The sequence below is a fragment of the Mustela putorius genome, unplaced genomic scaffold (genome assembly GCF_011764305.1).
Source record: "Mustela putorius furo isolate JIRA1106 unplaced genomic scaffold, ASM1176430v1.1 tig00003850_pilon_pilon_pilon, whole genome shotgun sequence".
In the NCBI taxonomy this organism is placed as follows: Eukaryota; Metazoa; Chordata; class Mammalia; order Carnivora; family Mustelidae; genus Mustela; species Mustela putorius.
This window is the reverse complement of record NW_025422002.1, coordinates 1,203,415-1,216,123: the sequence shown is the minus strand read 5'-3', so window position 1 is coordinate 1,216,123 and position 12,709 is coordinate 1,203,415. Positions and strand designations below refer to the sequence as shown.

The window sequence follows — 12,709 nt, the reverse complement described above, 5'->3', positions numbered from 1 at the left end:
GATGTTACTGCTATGAACATTGGGGTACACAACAAATAAATAAATAAATAACATAAATAAAATAAAATTATAAAATAAAACAAAAATAAGTAAATGCATGATACCAGCCCCATATCTACCATAGATCTTGGCTGTGAATATACTCAAGCTGTTAAAACTCTCAAACTAAATTACTGACTTAAAGAATTTATTTATAACATATATTGCTTAATTTCTTATTAAAATACTAAAGATTAGGGGCTCCTGGGTGGCTCAGTGGGTTAAAGCCTCTGCCTTCAGCTCAGGTCATGGTCCCAGAGTCCTGGGGTTGAGCCCCATATCAGACTCTCTGCTCACCAGGGAGCCTGCTTCCCCCCTCCTCTCTCTGCCTGCCTCTCTGGCTACTTGTGATCTCTGTCAAATAAATAAATAAAAACTTAAAAAAAAAAAAAGACAGATGTAAAAAAGAATACTAAAGATTGAATTATAGTACAACAATAATTGTTCTTCACAATTATTATCATTTTATTCACAATTATTTCTTCTTATAAATACTGATTTAGCTCCTTTACAGCCAACCCTTAACTTTGTGACTTACATTTTAAATGTTTTATTGATCGTGTTTCAAATTTGACAGATATATTAAAAATCAAAGGGCCACAGAGTTTTAAGGATGGAATGTTTCTTCAGTATCATTTAGCTCCAAATCATATATTTTACAAGTAAGAAATCAATAAATTTGTGATCTTTTGAAGGCACACACCTACTGAATATGAAATCCAAGGATGGAATATGATTTTTTATCCTCAGTTCAATGCTTAATTTTAGTAGTAACTGGCTTTTCCTATCACATGATGCATCATGAAGGAAAAATAATACCATTTTCTTTTTTTTTTTTTTAAAGATTTTATTTATTTTATTTGACAGACAGAGATCACAAGTAGGCAGAGAGGCAGGCAGAGAGAGAGAGAGAGAGAGAGAGAGGAGGAAGCAGGCTCCCTGCTGAGCAGAGAGCCCGATGCGGGACTCGATCCCAGGACCCTGAGATCATGACCTGAGCCAGAGGCAGCGGCTTAACCCACTGAGCCACCCAGGCACCCCCCATTTTCTGAATATTGTATTCTTCCTCCTCTTTCTTTTTCCCTCCTTCTCTCTTTTTCTTATTCCCTCCCTAAGTACTTTCCTCTCCTTCCTCTTTTTCTCTGCTTCTCTTCCTTCTTACTTCACTAAGACCCAAGAGTTCACCTGAAAGTAAAAATTATGTAAACATCATGCTCAACAGACGGTGTTTCAGTGGACAGCTGCACTGAGTAATGGTGTAGACAATTTTCTCTTCATTATGCTTATATTATGCAATATTGGACTTTCTTTTTGTACAATGATCAAAGGTAAAAACATAGAATGTGCCCTTGTCCAGCTATCTGGGAGGCAGAACTAAGTGATCAAACCATTGTGGGATTTAACAGCTTAGGCTCGTCATTCATATGATTCTCATTTACTTCTGAAAAACAAATTAACTATAATTAATTTAATAAGTTAAAAGTGGGGCAGACATAAAGGCTTCTCAAACTGTCTCAAACTCAAAAAAACCCAGGCTGACTTCCAATAAACTGGTAGTTGCAGAGCTGCTGCTGTCTCATAGAAAAGTCTGAGAAGAATAACTTAATTTAAAAACCATTTTGGCTTTCTTAATCTTATTTGTTTCTTATTGCTCTTCTCCCTTATTTTATTAGTAATGAAGTTTATAGGAAAATAAGAATTTCTCCTTCCATGAAAAGGCTTGAAGCAGATTTTTTCCTTCCCACTATGCATTGGATTTCTGAGATAAGCATTTAGAACGAGTTTCATAAACGAGAACCCAGCTGTGTCTATGGGGTGACGTTTTTAAATGATCTACCTGGGACTTGTTCCGTAAGCTACAGTAGTCTGCAGTATCCACGTATGTACAGAGCTCTGATGTCATACTGGCAATGGAATGGGATTTAAGAAGTTAGCATGAACGATCAAGGTACGGTGGCTTTGGAGTCAAACCAAGATTTTACTAAGTTCCTTCCATCTCCTTAAATAACAAACCTGCATTATAGCAAATGTTATGGTTTGGGAGGTAGTGATCCTCAAGTGCTCAGTAACATGCAAATGCCTTAAAGTTTAAGATCTAAATGGTCATATACTAATGCCTTGATAGAGGCACTCTTCTTTTAAGAGTGTAAAGGTAGGGGGCACCTGGGTGGCTCAGTGAGGCACCTTCAGCTTAGGTGATGATCTCAGGGTCCTAGGATTGAGCCCCACATCTGGCTTTCTCCTAGCAAGGAGCCTGCTTCCCCTACCCCTCTCTGCCTGTCTCTCTGCCTACTTGTGATCTCTGTCTGTCAAATAAATAAATAAATGAAATCTTAAAAAAAAAGAATGTAAAGGTAGATGGCCATTTTTCAAGATTTCAAAAACGTGCTCTTTATACTTTGTTTTTGGGTCTGGTATACTGAATGTTGTGTGAACTTATGCAAAAACAGCTATGCTAAAATTTTAGCATACAGATGAATCCCTGGAGTCCTGGACCCCACCATCAGAAATTCTAATTCAAGAGGTACAGTGGGGGGGGTCCAGGAATCTGCATATGTAATTAACACCCAAATCATTCTTTTACTTACTCAGTTATTCATTTAGTAAACCCATTGTGACAAATATTATGCTGTGTGTTAAGTCTTACAAATAGAGTGGTGAAAAAAAGTCCCTGCTTTTATAAACTGTTTTAATCCATAAATAAAAATATATAAAATGTAGATAGTGATAAGAACTAGGAACAGAAATCTATTCTAGTAGAGCAACGGCAAGCAAAGGTGAATAAGAGAACATGGGGGGGGGGTGGTACTCAGGCAGAGCCTCTCAGATAAGATGCTGCTGATATTAAGTGACTCAGAGACGAAACCTCGAGAAACACTCCCTTTACACAGGGTAAGGAAAAATACAATCTGTGCCAAGCTTGAACTTGGTGTCAAATATTTCATATTTTCAAATTTCCTACTTCTCTTGGTACTTAGCAGTTCTCTCCCACGTCCCTGGAACTCCTATCCTCGCCCCCTCCCCTGCCCCCCTCCATAACACACATAATCACACATTATTAGAAAGCTGTTGCCAAAAGTTTAAAATAAAGAAGGTTTTGGCATAACTGTAATATGAAAAAGAAAGAGTTTGTTAACCAACAATGTGATGAAATTGCCAAAAATTCGGTGAGCCTAGGTAAAAGAAGTATGGTACCTAGAATCCAGGATGTGATAGGCACACTTTATTTTATTCCGCTCAGGAAACCTCTCTTAAGTTGTATCCAGGTCTAAGTGCTTGGATTTAAAATTGATTCAGACCAAGTGAGCTTATTCAGAGGCAAGCTCTCCAGATGGGAGGAGGGACTAGCACTAAATCACGGGGAGAAAAGTTGAAAGAGCTAGGGATGATTCTGCCTTCCTGGAAACAGATGAAGCAAGTAAGACATAAAACCTCTCTTCAAACATCTGAAGGTCATAGGAAAAGGATGAGATTTTGTTGTCTGTGGTTCCACAAGGCAAAAGGGAGAGAAAGAGATGCAAATTCCTAACCCCAGGTTTGCAATTATAGAAACGTAAACTCAAAAGCCTCAGGAGAAAGACGCCTCCCCTATTCGAGAAGAGGAAGTAGAGGTTGGTGACCACACACTGGGTGGCAGTGCGAAGGTCTTCAAGACCCAAGAGCACGGTGGCACTGAAGGGCCGCGGAGGCCTGCTATGAGAACCTGTGACGCACGATTCATGTTCCATGATTCATAATAGAAAGACTGACTGCCCCTATGAAACAATACTCCCTCTCACTCTCCCAGGCCTCTGGAACCAGAAGTGACGTCGGTGCTGCCTGGACAGTCAGCCACGTGGGAAGAAGTCAGCAGCAGGTGGCCTTTCAAAGGGCCCTACATGTTCTTTCTGCGCTTGATCCCTCCTGGGGGGCTGCCCCTTTCTAGCATTCCTAGTCATCTCCCAAGAGGCCTCCACCGATCTGTCCACCCACCCTTAGAACAAGCTGCTTCTCTCCGAGGCTCTTGGTGTTCCCCAAAACTATCTTTTCAAGATGAGAAAATGAAATGAAATGAAACAACTTCAATGTTTCTCAGTCCCTTCGAATGATATGCTCATGATGTGTTCCATAAACATGCATTACCTGTATGGATTTTTAGCTGACTTTCCTACTTAAATAAAAATATCTTAAAATAGTATGTTCTCTCACAACTATAAAAGGGAAATCATCACCATTTTACATGAAAATAAATATAATGAAACACAGCCAATTAAGTTTTTTTTTTTTTTAATTTATTTATTTGACAGACAGAGATCACAAGCAGGCAGAGAGGCAGGCAGAGAGAGAGGGGGAAGCAGGCTCCCTGCTGAGCAGAGAACCCGATTCGGGGCCCCATCCCAGGACCCTGAGATCATGACCTGAGCTGAAGGCAGAGGCTTTAACCCCCTGAGCCACCCAGGCATCCTAGCCAATTAAGTTTTAAAAAGACATTGTGACCAGAGGACTCCCAGATTTTGAGGTCTGGACTCTTTTCATGAAAAGACACAGCAAAGTGTTAAAAAATGCGAGCACAAAACTAGCCTTTGACGTACCCTGAAGTACCAGAAAAAAAAATATAAATGAAATAAATGTTTGCTTTATACTAGGTCTATTATTTAATGATATTCAATCGTAGAATAACTCTGATCACCTTATATCTCATCAGTGGTATCTATCCCATAATTTAGGATATACTGAACTGATTAAAGATACTGTCCCCATGTTAAGAGGGACACAAAGCCTCAAGATACTGAAGCTACCCAGTAGGGAAAACTTCAAGGAAAAATAAACTAGAGAATGGCAGGCACCATGGAAAATCCACAGAGACATCTTTAGTCACCTATATCCTAGGACCCCCTTGAAATAGAATTTCCACGTAGGGACAACCAGAGAGATAGGCAAGACTCAATTCTGGCTCCTAATGCAGTTCCCATTCACCTAGATTCCAGGGCAGTGATACAAGGTTGTCCAGCTCAAACAATTCGCTCATTCAGTCATCCAAAAAATATACTCAGCAATGACTGTGTACCATGTGCTGTTCTAGATACTGGAAACACAAAACCAAAAAAACAGATAAGGCTCCTGTCCTGACCTCCATAATTACATTGGGTCATGGGGGCAAGACAGCTAGTACACATAAGCCAGGGTTTCTCAACCTCAGCATGATGGACGTTTTGGGAAGGATCATTCCTTTTTTTGTAGGAGTCTGTCCTGTGCACAGAAAACAGGACTCTAATCACTAGATATCAGTAGCAACAGTCCCATTCCCCACCCCAGTTGTGACAACCAAAAATGTTCTCTAGATACTACTAAACGTCCCCTCACAGACAAAATCATCCTTGGTTGAAAACCACTGCTCTGAGGCCTTCTTCCCTACATCCAAAGCCAGAGTGCTGTACTGTGCAGCTCGAGGGAGAACCACTCACTGTAATTCCACGTGAAGTTATCCCTCAGAGTCGTGAAACAACCATACATCTGTCAGAAGGAGCAGCTCTGCTTTGCTGTGCTATCGCTGGAATTACATGCTCCGGTGGGAGACATGTTGATGTGGACGTTGAACAAAAAACGAGGGTAGAAAATACTGATCAAAGTTCCACTGCATTTTTAATTGCATTCATGAATACTGCTTCTCCTTTGTGGGTTCTTCTCTCCATCATGCACACAGAGACACACACAGAGGTCTGGAACTCTGTTCCTTTGTTTAACATGTCTTTACTTCTAAGCAGCAGCCCAAAGAAAGCAATGAGGCAAAAGCATTATTGATGAACGGTTGCTGTGTCATTCTAGATAATTCACCGTTCTTTTGGAAATGAGAACATGAATCTCTGGAATTTTTAAAGTTGTAAGTATGTCAGTAGACAAAGGAAGAAATCTCCTTGATCCACAGACACTTTTATTTTTTTTTAAAGATTTTATTTATTTATTTGACAGTGAGAAATCACAAGTAGGCAGAGAGGCAGGCAGAGAGAGAGAGGAGGAAGCAGGCTCCCTACTGAGCAGAGAGCCCAATGCGGGGCTCCATCCCAGGACCCCAGGATCATGACCTGAGCTAAAGGCAGAGGCTTTAACCCTCTGAGCCACCCAGGTGCCCCCACAGACACCTGTTTTTAGACATTTGAATAGACTCATGCTTCTCAACCCTCACAGTCTAAAAGAATCACAGGTGTACGTTGAAAAGAGCAACCACCACCACCACCACCACCGCCACCACAAAATAGCTATCTGGGCTCCAGCTACAGTTTTGTAAGATTGTCCCAGAGAACCTTAAATCTGAAAAGTGCCACAGGTAATTATTACAGGCAGTCAAAGCTGAGAACTACTGTTCTAAGTTGTCGAGAAACACTGTGGAAAAATCATGCAAGAAAATATGGCCTGGGGGTTACCTGGGGGGCTCAGTCATTTAAGTGTCTGCTTTTGGCTCAGGTCATAATCCTGGGGTCCTGGGATCGAGCCCTATGTTGGCCTCCCCAGCTCAGCGGGGAGCCTGCTTCTCTCTCTGCCTGCCAATCCCCCAGCCTGTGCCCTCTCTCTGTGTCTCTCTTTGAGCCAAATACATATATAAAATCTTTAAAAAAAAAAAGAAAGAAAAGAAGGTTTGCAGCACATGTATGGCCCCTTATCTCTGCATCTTCCAGACAGCAGATACCATGTTGCTTCTACCACACTTTGACACTTGCCCAAATAAATGAAAACCCTTAGCCTTTAGACTTCTTCCGGACAGGATACCAAGATAGTGTGTATACACACACACACACACACACACACACATACACATACATACACATCCCACCAGTTACCAAACACAAAGATGGTATGGTACTCATCTGTGCTCCTCTATGACCTAGAAGTTACTGAATTTCAAGGGCCACTTGAATGACCCCCACATTGTAAATCAATGTGGTATAAACCATGATCACTGAAAATGTCTGAAAATGTTTTCACAACCATATGAAACTCTAGGAAATCTTCCCTGCTGCCTTTGAATCATAACAACCGGAACTATAGTCTTTTCAGTAGATAAAGAAAGAATTTTTTAAACTATACACAATTAACTAAGTCACAACAAGTAGTTCAAAACATCCTTTTCCCCAGAAAACAACTGCTTTTTGAGACCGTAATTATAGTAGGAAGCCAGTGAGAAGGTTAAGAATGAAAGGGCCTATGAATAGCATTCTGAAAGGAAAAAATAAAAATTCTGGTAAAATTTCAGAGGGCAGAAATGGGCCCCAGAGGGCAGACCCATTGTAGCTAGAGACAGCAGAAGGCAGATGTTGGTGCATGAGCAGAAAGAAGAGCGGAAACAATTAAAAATACAAGTCTAACTTCTTTGCATGTTCTATACAGCCCTGCATGGTGTGGTGCCCACCACCTGCTCAGGCCTCTTTCCTTCCAGCTTCCTGTGTTCCAGCTTCCTGTGTTCCTGGAACACAGGAAGTTGTCATCCTCAAGACCCTAGAGAAGGCCTAGTCCTTTCTCCACTCAGACTGCAGAGCTCAACTTCTCCCAGCTCTGACAGGTCTCACCCTACTTTATGTCCTCAGAGACTGGCCTCCTCGCGAGCTGGGGCAGGGATGGTCACAAGTCACCACAGCAGGCTGGTTTCCCTGAGAAGCAGACCCTGGTCTGTTAATGAGGGATTGGAGATCAAAGACGGGGAACGGATAGGAAGGAAGGTGAACTGGACAAAAGGGAGAAGTACAGCTGTAATACAGAGTCGAGAGAGGTCTCAGCCTACCTTATAGGGAGGGGAGTTCTGGGGTGGGCATGATCCTTACAGCCGTCCTGAGTTGGGATTCTATCCCTCCACACCAGGCCTTAGATGTGGGCTGCCCTGGAAAGGAGACATGACCTTGAGCAAGGGAGTACTCTCTTCAGTGGAGGCAACCTGATGGGTTGGGAGGTGACTGGTGAGGAATGGCTGCTGGCAGCGTTCCAAGCAGGATGGGGAGCAACTGGTTCTCATAGACTGATCGGGACAGGACATTACAGAGTCTACCACTGTGACTTTAACTCACGGTCCCTCCGTTTTCTCCTCTGTAAAATGGGGATGATACTAACAACCTTAAAATGCATACAATATCATGTAAAGTACTAAAAAATGTTAAAAGTGCATCGATACTTAATCTATTCAGGAAAGGATATGGATACAATTTTGATCAGAGAGCAGTTTTTTTTTTTTTTCAAGACTATTCCTTCCTTTCTCCCTTCATCCATTCACTCACCTGATAATTACGGAGCGCCTATGAGGTGATAGGGATTTTCTCAAACCTGAAGAAAAATGTTACAAGTTTTTGTCCAAATCGAGCTTACATTTTAGTAAGGGAAAGAGAGAAAATAAGCATGTAAATAAAAAAGTAATAAGACTGTTGGGAGTACTAAATGTTAACTGAAGGATGAAGAAATGTGTTTCTTAAGATACTGTATTATTGGATTCCATTGGTGGGTCACAAAAATCCAAAACAAACTAACTTCATTAAGCAGGATTTATTGGCCTACAAACAAAACCTAGAGTTAAAGCAGAGGGAGAAATAGACCCATGGACCTCTGGATTCAGGAACCCAAACACCATCAAAGCTATCTTGCTTTACTGTTGTTTCTGTCTTGCTTATATGCGGCATCATTTGCTGTGACCAGCTGTTACTCCAGCTTGAGTTTACTAAATCTCCAGGGATCCTCATGATCAAATTTTTTTAATTAATTTATTTATTTTCAGCATAATAGTATTCATTATTTTTTCACCACACCCAGTGCTCCATGTAATCCATGCCCTCTCTAATACCCACCACCTGGTACCCCAACCTCCCACCCCCACCCCCCCGCCACTTCAAACCCTTCAGATTGTTTCTCAGAGTCCATAGTGACCAAATCTGCATTACCTGTCCCACCTCTAGAGCTATGGGAACTATGGGGCTATGGGAACATGCCTGCCTCATAATTTGATATATATACCCCCTTATGACCAGGGCTGTAATGGTAATGTTAGTAATAACTATGGAGCTTTTACCATGTATAAAATTTAATACAGTTAAATACTTTATCTAATAAAAAAAATTCTAAGTATTATCATCTCGTCTTTACTGATGAAAAAACTAAGGCTTGAGGAGATTAACTTGCAAGAGCACCCATTAATAGTATATGCACTGAAGGTCAAATTCAAGCCCACTTAAATCAGATCCAACCACACACTCATAACCACTAGATAATTATGCCATACTAATGGTGGTTACTATATAGTTATATCATAATAACTATAATTATTTCATTACCTTAATTAATCCATGCTAATCGGTCTTCCATCCAACATGAAGGCATGATTAATTGGGCACTCACAAATGAAAAGCATATCCATACAGAGGCTGACTAAGTGGGAAATATTGTAAGAAAAAATAGCAAGGGAAATCAACGTGAAATACTATTTAATGCTACAATCTTTCAAACCAATCAGATAATGATTAACCAATTTAACGACCTAATTCATGTCTGGGTTTGCAAGCTTCCTTTCAGTTGACTGGGGTCTAGAGTACATTTGAAAACCTGTGAGGCACTGTGAAGGGTGTACTAGTCCAAAAGTTGGGGGGAAGAAAATGAAATTCCAATTCAGTAAATAAGCAATTGACCTTGAGTGGGTCCACATCTCCATTTTCTAACCTGTAGTGTGGTGACAGGAGCACTTAGGCTACCTAGTTAATTCATTTAATACATATCCCTTAAGGGTAAAGATATAGATAAACACGAAAGCACTTAGACTGTTAATCAAGCAAAACAAAGCAGTGAGGTTTTAAAATACCAAACAGAAAATATACATATCTGTATTTTTTCTTCATCTGTGACACTACAAAAAAGATTAAACATTTAACAAAATATGGTCAATAGTAAACTTTGCAAAGCTGAAACGACTGTAATTTAAGTGAAGTGTAAAGATGTCCCAATCAAAACAAGTATTTACATATGTAAATAACTAACAAGGTATAAAATAAATCATTTTCCTCTTTCTGGATTTAGAAATTTTATAAAATTTTATTTTGACCAAAATAACTTTAGAAGAATTCTTATGTATTTAATAAGGGAAGTAGAAAACAATTTTAGTGGTCTTTCTAGATGTAATGGTTGAAAACTTTGGCTTGAAACCTCATTTTTTATCATTTTATTTTACAGTCCTTAGATTTCAATTCCTAACTCAGCTTGATATTTTTAGTTGGAAAACTAAATTCATTTTAAATAGGACTGTAAAATTGTGACAATGACAAAGGGAATGATTTGAGAAACCAGCCATAATGGGAAATTAAATGTCCCACCGAAACACTTTAAAGGCCTTTTAGCAGAAGAAATGTGTGCTATAATATTTAATCTAAGATAATAGAAACTTCTAAAATGTGGATTAAAGAAATGTAAGTCAAGTTGCTAAAAAGTGGAACTGTGTTACTCTTCCAAGCCCACTTCCCCAGTACAAATTAAAACCACAATGAGATACCACCTCATACCAGTCAAAATGGCTAAAATTAACAAGTCAGGAAACAACAGATGTTGGTGAGGATGCAGAAAAAGGGGAACCCTCTCAGACTGTTGGGGGGAATGCAAGCTGGTGCAGCCATTCTGGAAAACAGGGTGGAGGTTCCTCAAGAACTTGAAAACAGAGCTCTACCCTATGAACCAGCAATTGCACTACTGGGTATTTTCCCCTGAAGTTACGAATGGAGTGATCTGAAGGGGCCCCTGGCCCCCATGTTTAGAGCAGCAACGTATGCTGTACTAAGAAAGGGAGACTGTATTGCACAGGATGCTTAAGATGTTTTGATGTATTTCTTCCTTCCCCTTCCTTCTCCTGCTTTCTCTTGCCTCTTTGCAGTGAGTGTTGTGGTGTATGCAGAGGCACTAATCTTTGATCTGTTGTGCATGAGGCTTCCTTCCACTGTAGGATCATTTATGATAGGCTAAATTAGCCTTTGATCAGAACCTCTGATTTACTTCTGGATTCTCAGCTTCATCACTGGGCTCTGAAATGTGTCTGCTCTCGCTGCCCTCCCCAGTTCGGCTGGTGATCGCAGTGATGTATGTCATTGGTTTGTTTCTTCTCTGAGGCCTCAAATATTTGCACACATGTGCAGTTCAATAAAAAAATGCTGTTTAGGGGGAGATGCCTATGATTTGTGTCAATGTTATACATGGTATTTTCCCCCAACATGAATTGCCTTAGGGCAAAAATGGCATTTTGTTGAGAAAACACAATTTTCTCTCCTCAATGGATTTCACTGTAAGTAATTTGTTTGGTTGCACTACATAATTTCATGGATATCTTATTTGTGCAGTGTGTCATGTTACTACTTGAATCCTTTTAAATAACAATATAAGATCCAAAGTGTCCATTTATTTAAAAAGACTATGCAAGTTGTCCTGGGTTTCAGTGTCTCTTTGTCTTGAATATGAGAATGGTCATTTTACTTCAGTCTTCCCTCTGCAATGAAATCGTGACTGTTTTTCTACTGATAAAGGACTCCGCCTTCTGAAATTACCGAGAGAGAAACAGTAAATTTAAAAATTAAGAAATGGCTATAAGACTGAATCCAACCCCATCAAAATCTTAAAAACCAACAGGCTCACAGTTATAACAAAAAACTGCAAAAGGATCACAAACCTGGGCTTACAAACAATTTTCCACACACTGTTCATTCTGGGATCATTTGATTTTCAGATGCCATTTCCCTAGTGATTTAAAATCGTCCTAAAGCATTTTAACAGCTTATCTATATATCCTAGCTTCCCTTTGGAGCCCTCACCGAGTTTTCCTCCCTTGGAGATCACATTTATTTGTGTACATGATTTGAGTGAAAGCAAATCCAATAAGACTCCAGTTGAAACAAACGTATTTTTGGCACCTCAATACTGAAATTATGTATGCATATTGGAGATGGTCCAAAGAACAGCCAAGAGAATGATGAAGGGAATGGAGTGCTTGGCTAAGGAAGAAATGTAAGGCTTCTAAATGTCCCAGAGTGGGTAAACAACAAAAAAGGAACATAACAGCTCATAAATATTTAAAAGGTGTAAACATCAAATATGGCTAGGGATGATTAATTCTGGACAAGGGCACAGAGTTAGTTCTGATTATATCATTGTAAAGAAAGGGGGGGACAAAAGAAAAGAAAGAGGATATGTTTAGTATCATTTTGAAACATGAAACATTATTTATGCAAAATATTCTAGCATCTAATGGGATCTTATCACTTTTGAACATCCCATTTCAAAAGATGCTGAGAAACTAACACGTAATTATGCCAAAGAAAAGAACATTTTTCTTAAGAAGTTAATTTTACTTATCTTCCACTTAGGCTTTCTTTTTTTTTTTTTTTAAGATATAATTAATTAATTAATTAAAAAGAGTGTGAGCAAGGGGAGGAGGAGAGGGACAGAGGATCTCAATCATACTTGGACTTCTGAATTGGGGCTTGATCTCATGACCCTGAGATCATGACCTATGCTGAAATCAAGGGTCAGACACTTAACTGACTAAGTGCCTTACCACTTAGACTTTCTTGAGAGAGATTTCCATTTTGCAGAATACTCTTTCCATAAAACCTCATGCTTCTACTTCCTAGTGGTCCTAAAGTTGAATTAGCCATATGCCAATGATAAGACCAGGTCCCACTTAGCCAGG

At 39.8% G+C, this 12,709-nt stretch overlaps 1 protein-coding gene across 13 annotated transcripts in view; it reads right to left on the bottom strand.

Annotated features, from left to right (window-relative positions):
* The window catches only part of CHL1 (cell adhesion molecule L1 like), a 217,834-nt gene that overhangs the window by 151,662 nt on the left and 53,463 nt on the right, over window positions 1-12,709 (bottom strand). For 5 of the 13 annotated variants that reach the window (XM_013053834.2, XM_013053832.2, XM_004738387.3 and 2 more), the window contains exon 2: window positions 7,793-7,888. The exons of the other annotated variants lie outside the window; for them this stretch is intronic. The gene's annotated coding sequence lies outside the window, so the exon portion shown is untranslated. The remainder of the gene's footprint in view (window positions 1-7,792; window positions 7,889-12,709) is intronic. 13 annotated transcript variants of the gene reach the window in all.